The sequence below is a fragment of the Zonotrichia leucophrys genome, chromosome 20, assembly GCF_028769735.1.
Source record: "Zonotrichia leucophrys gambelii isolate GWCS_2022_RI chromosome 20, RI_Zleu_2.0, whole genome shotgun sequence".
Lineage (NCBI taxonomy): Eukaryota > Metazoa > Chordata > Aves > Passeriformes > Passerellidae > Zonotrichia > Zonotrichia leucophrys.
In genome coordinates, this window is record NC_088189.1 from 12,447,160 (window position 1) to 12,453,683 (window position 6,524).

Consider the following 6,524-nt stretch of genomic DNA (forward strand, 5'->3'; position numbering starts at 1 on the left):
ACCGCTCCACGCCCCGTCCCGCCACGCACCGCCCGCCGGACCGGGACAGAGCCCTGCGAGAGACCGACCCCAGTCCTGTCCCATTCCCCTCCGGGACGGGGCACCGGGATGCTCCCCAGTGCTCCCCAGCCCTGGACAGGGCACCGGGAGGGGACACGACTCCCCGGTGCTCCCATCATGGAATGGGGCACAGGGAAGGGCACAGCTCCCTGGTGCTCCCCGCTCCATCCTGGGACAGGCACCGGGAGGGCACGATGCTCCCAGTGCTCCCCAGGACTCCCTTCTCCAGCCCGGATGGTGAGGCTCCAGAGGGACACGGTGCTCCCCAGTGCTCTCCATGCCTGCCCACGAGGGACACAACTCTCCTCTCCACCCTGGGATGGGACACAGGGAGAGACACAGGGTTCCCCACTGTATCCAAGGACAAGCACCTGGAGGGCCCAAAGCTCCTTAGCTCTCCCCATTCCAGCCTGCGATGGGGCAAGAGGAGAGACATGGCTCTGGCTGGATGGAGCATGGGGAGAGACCAGGACAGCAGGGCCCCACTGCTCCATCCTGGGATGGGGCTCTGGAAAAGCCTGGTTCTCCCCTCACCATCCTGGGATGGGGCACCAGCAGCGACATAGCTCCTCAGTGCTCCCCAATTCTCTCCAGTGCTCTCCAGTGATCCCCAGTGCTCCTCAGTGCTCCTTGTGTGGGGCACCAGCAGCGACACAGCTCCCCAGCACTCCCCTGCGATCCCCAATGCTCCTCAGGGATCCCCAGTGCTCCTCAGTGATCCCCAGAGCTCGCCAGTGCTTCCCAGTACTCCCAAATGCTCCTCAGTGCTCCCCAGTGCTCCTCAGTGTTCCTCGGTGATCCCCAGTGCTCCCCAATGATCCTCAGAGCTCCCCAGAGCTCCCCAGTGCTCACCAGTGCTCCCCAGTGCTCCTCAGTGTTCCTCAGTGATCCCCAGTGCTCCCCAATGCTACTCAGTGAGCCCCAGAGCTCCCCAGAGCTCCTCAGTGTTCCTCAGTGATCCCCAACGATCCTCAGAGCTCCCCAGTGCTCCCCAGTGCTTCCCAGTGCTCTTTGTCCTGGCCTGACACAGGGCACCAGGAGGAGCTGGCGCTTCCCAGTGCTCCCACGCCATCCTGGGACCGGCCTGGGGAGGGACACAGACCCCCAGTTGCTCATCCCAAGTCTGGCCCTGGACATTTTGGGTGTCCCTGTGCTGGGCTGTCACGGGAGGAGCAGTGGGAGCTGGCACAGAGCTGTGGCTCATCCCAGCAGCCACAGCCAGGGCAGGAACCTCCCAAGAGTCCCGATGGGTTAAACAGGAGCTAGGCAGGGGGAGATGGTGTCTGCAGACATTCAGCCCAGTCTGCACTGCTTTTTCCTTACTTGCCCTGGATATTGAAAACAGAAATATTTTTACTTTCTTGGCAGATACCCATTTTTACTGCATTAATTAGGAGTAGAAAATACCTCCAGGAGCAGCAAACCACTCTTGGCACATCCCCTCTGCCCCTTGCAGAGCGCTTCAAGCAGCTCCAGGAGCCTCTGGGACAGGACAGCTGAGGTCTCAGCCCCTCTGGAAAGCACAGGGATTCGTAAGAATACAGAATTCTGTAACATTTCTGGCTGGCTGGGAAGGGGGTGGAGAGAAGCTCTGGGCACCTGGGGCAGGGGGGCTGCAGCATGTGCTGCTCAGCACAGCCCTTCCTGGCCAGGGGCTGTGGCCAGCCCTGAGCATCAGACTCACACAGAGGAGAAAAATGCTCCCTGGGCTCCCTCCCACGCAGCAGCAGCTGTGGAATTTCTTGAGGTTGCAGCAGAGGAAACCCTGAAGGTTATTTCTTTGCAAAACAGACTCTACATATTCCTGATTTTCTCTTTGCTAAAATGTTCGGGGTTTAAGTGACACTTTGCCTTTGCAGTACAGTGCTGCTCACTGTGGCAAGCACTTCTACATCACCCCAAGGGTATTTTCCTCTGATCCCACCCCCTGTCCAGCCCCACTCTGGCTGCCAGTGCCTCTCGGTTTGGGAGCAGCAAGGGGAATTTGGTTATTCAGTCCCCAAGTGCACACAGAGCTCATTCCCCCTGAGCCACATGCCCTGGGAGCACTCACTTTATTTTCCAGCCAGGCAGCTGCAATCAGCAATTTGTCCAGCTTTTTTTCATTCCCAAGAGCTGCTTTTGATAATTCCAGCCTCTAAGGGCCCATTCCTATCTGAGCCAGCAGTGGGATCACTAAATCTCTCTCTCAGTGCAGCAGAACTCAGTGCTCCTTTTGGGTTATTCCCTTTCATTTCTCAGCTCTGTGCCCCGAGGCACGGATGCTGATAAGCACGGGCTGGATACATGGAAGCCATCCAGATGGTTCCAACCTTTCCCTGTCCTGCTGCTGGGATGGAGAAAGCACCTTGGTCCTTGGATCCAGGTCACAGCACTCTGACTTCACCTCCTTTGGGGGAACAGCCTCACCCTGTGAGTGCAGCGAGGCCAAGGCTCAGTGACCACAGCAGAGAGCATCGCCCCAGCCACCACTTCTGCCCTGCTTCGGCAATTAATATTCCTGTGACACAGCAATTAAGATTCCTATAACACAGCAATTAATATGCCTATGACAACTTATGTGGGATAGAGACCCCAGGCAAGTATTGCAAGTGGTGTCTTCTAATGGAAACAGGGAATCCAAAGTGCCCTTAAGACCCTGGTCCCAAACTGGGAGGCTCATCCTGAGCAGGGGGTCCATCAGGAGGGTTCAAATAGGGCTGGTAAAGAACTGGGGTCTTGGCTCCAGGTTTAATCAAAGACAGGAACCATTTGCTGGCTACTCTGCACAGCTGGGCCTGGCAAGAGCTGTGGCTGAGAAACTGGAACATGCCAGGATGCTCTTGGAGTGCCCCCCAAGCAGAGGTGCTGCTGTTTTGGGGTTTTCCCGCAGGCTTGGCTCCTCCAGGCTTCCCCACTTCTTTTTATCCCTTTCCTGTCGCAGGGCTCACTGTGAGCACCGGGAGCCCGGCACACGGAGTGGTCCCAGCTCGGTTTGACCCTCCCAAGACACCATGAGGACAATTCCGTGCCGTGGAGCTGCAGGACAGGCGCTGGGATGGGATGGGAGGGCGGAGGCTCCGGCCGGGGCTGGCCCGCAGGAGTGAGTGAGCCGCAGCTTCCAGGCATGCCAGCGGCGTTCGTCACAGGGCTCCTGTGAAAGCGAGCAGGCGGGGGAGGGAGTTGCTTGAAAAATTGCTATTCACAGAAATAGAAACTTCCCGCAGAAACACGCGTGCGTCGGTGACAAAAGCCCAGCTGGGAATTTCTCCTGGCAGCAGGAGCAGTGGGAGGGAAAGGGGTTGGGGAGTGCAGGAGGCTGAGGTGCAGGACTGGGGGTGCTGCCAGGGCCCTGACCTCAGCCCTGAGCGGAATTGCTGCTTTTTAGCTGGAAAAAGCATTTCTTGGCTCCATTATCCTCCAAACGGTCCCCGGGAGCAGGACTGGCAGTGTGGCAGTGGTGGGCTCTGTGCCCCCCACTCTGAGCCATCCCCTCCCGCAGAGCTTCCTTGGTGGCTGTTGGGATCCTGCAGAGAGTGCAGAGACCCTGGCACAGGGTGCCCAGAGCAGCTGGGGCTGCCCCTGGATCCCTGGCAGTGCCCAAGGCCAGGCTGGACAGGGCTTGCAGCAACCTGGGATAGAGGAAATTGTCCCTGCCATGGCAGCGAGTGGGATGGGATGAGTTTTAAGCTCCTTCCAACCCAGACCATTCTGGGATTCTGGGATTCCACACTTCCCCAGCTGATTTCATGGCAGGTTTCAGCCATCCTGGCATTTTTCTCTGCCTATTCTCTCCAGCCCCCTGAACCCTGCCGTTTAGCAGCTATTATTAGTCCCATTTCTTGGCATAGCCAGGAGCTGTGTCAAAGCCCACCAGTCTATTTATAGAGTGCTGTGAGCTGGTTTGTTACTTGTGTTAATTGAATTAATCCCTTCTGAAGAAAAGAAAAGACTTGAAGAGCTCAAGTTCAGTCTCTGGGACAACATTCCCAAACTGTGGGGATCCAGGCAGCATCTCAGGCTGCTGGATGCCCTGACAATCCTGAGCCCTCAGCACCAGGGAAGGGCTGCTGAGCTCAGTGTTCCAGGAATTCATTGAAAGGCATGATACCAACCCTGCCCTGCAGGACTGAGACTCGTGAAACCCTGCAAGGGATGGAAGGGAAATAGCTTTTATTATCTAGATAAATTTTAGTCTAGATATTAACAGATTTAGATATGCAGTATGTACTTAACAGATGGGTTCATCCGTCACTATACAGGAAACGCAGCAAAAAAAATGTGATTCTGAAGTACCTGACTTTAGAATCACTGAGATCTCCAAGTCCTTTAGAGTGTTTCTGTCTGCTTTGGGGCATAATTTGTCCGTACAAAGTTTCTTCCACCTCATGCAGGCTCTTCCCTTATGTATTCCTGTAAGATAACCACAATCAGATGGGCTTTCACAGTGGGAAAATGCTCATGCCACTGCATGGCAGCTCATATGTTATCAGGGCAGGATCATTTAATTAAGGAACAAGCGACTGCATGGGAAAAGGCAGCACCCAGAAGCTAAAACAATTTCAGAAAGGCAAAAGTTGTTACACATTAATGCCCAGTCACTACCTCCTGCAGCTTTGGCTCTCTGATGCTCTTAATACCAAGTGGTATCAGTAGCAGGGGTGTCAATCAGATAATGGACATAAATTATTAATAAAATCAGCACAGGAGCTGCAGAATGTAAAATCCACCGTCATACTTGCAGTTCGGGGCCATTTTTTTTTGTTTAATTCACAGCTTGCAAATGAAAATGCTGGTTCCTTCCTGCCTGGCACTGGGAATAAGCTTCTCTTGGTCTGCAGAATTGGTGGGATACACTGCCCATGAATCTGGATTCTGCATGTCCTGGGGTTTTTATAACTCAACAGGTAGAGCTTTGATAAATGTCACCTCTCTCTGCTGCTGCCACCTCTCTCTGATGGCCTGTCAACGTGACACCACCAAGGCTGTGGACGCCCCATGCCCAGAAGTGGGCAGGACCAGCTTGGATGGGGCTTGGAGCAGCCTGGTCTGGTGGAAAGTGTTCCTGCCCATGGCAGGGGGGCTGGAACTGGGTGAATTTTAAGGTCCCTTCCAACCCAAACCGTTCTATGATTTATGATTCCAAGAGGTTGTCTGGAGCACAAGGAGACCTTGACAGATGTGATTTCATTCCCTGACTCAGAGGACATTGCAGGAAGAGCTTCCTGTGCTAAGCCCATAACAGAGGCACAGGAAGGATGGAAGAGACTTATATCCCAGAAAAGGGCCGTGTTTGAAGCCTGAGGGATGTTTCCCCACTTCTAGCTGGAAAGCCACCTTCAGCATCAGGGTTTTGAGTTCAGTGCATCCTCCTGTGGGGCTGCACCTTCCCTGCAAGGCCCCATCCCCGCGGGGCGCCCACGCTCCGGGGACCCTCCCCTTCCCAGGAGCGGGGCCAGGGCCATCTCCGGGCCGAGACCCAGCGCCGCTCCCCGGGAAGAGCTGCAGGATCTCCCGCTGTCAGCAGATGCCAGCAAAGAGCCGCTGTGCGGCCACCGGCGCTGCCGCGGGCTGGGGGAACCGGGGACCCCCCCTGGGCACCTTCTGTCCCCAGCCCACCGTCCGGGTTGGTGCTGCCTGCCGAGGGACAAAGCTTTGTGGGGATCCGGGGGGTTTGCCACCAGCTGAGAACCCCCAGGCTCAGCTCACGAGCTGTAGCATCTGCGGCTGCTGCAGAACTGGCGGCACAGCCAGAGGAACGGGATGGGGTGACCCTCTGGCCTTGTCACCGCTTCGTGCCACACGGGGACAGGGGACACGCTGCCCGCTCAGCCTGCTGGCTTTGAGAGTCACAGACTGCTTTGGGGTGGAAGGGACCTTCAAAACCACCTAATCCAACTCCTCTGCCATAGAAGGGACACCTCTGTTAAACCAAGCTGCTGGAAGCCCCAGCCAAGCTGGCCCTGATGTCCCAACTCTGGGACATCCACGTCTTCTCTGGGAAACCCTGTCCCGTGTCTCACTATCGCCGTTGTATAAATATTCCCTCTTTATCTGGGCTAAGAGGGCACTGGGGAGGAATCCTCACCTCTCCTCACTGCTCAGTTATTTTGGGCTCTGGGTTGGCCCCAGCGCTGTTTTTGGGGGGCGGTGTCCAACAGGATCCTCCCCCATGCCCTTTCTGCTCAGCACCCAGGGCACAAACCCCACCCTCCTCTCAACCCACCCTCCCCTTCCTCACCCAATTCCTCTCCTAAACACTTGGGAGGCACCTCCTGCCCCCTCCCAGCTTGGCAGGCGTGTGTGACACCCCTGCTCCACGACAAGAGCTATTTTTGTCTTTAAAATATTCACTCTCCCCCGGCTCAGCCTCGTGCACTCCCCGTGTCCCCAGTTCCTGGCTGGGTCCCCGCTGCAGCTGGGATCAGGCTCTGCTTGTGTCCCCAGGCACCCTGCAGCTGAGGGGGATGCAGGAGGAGCCATCC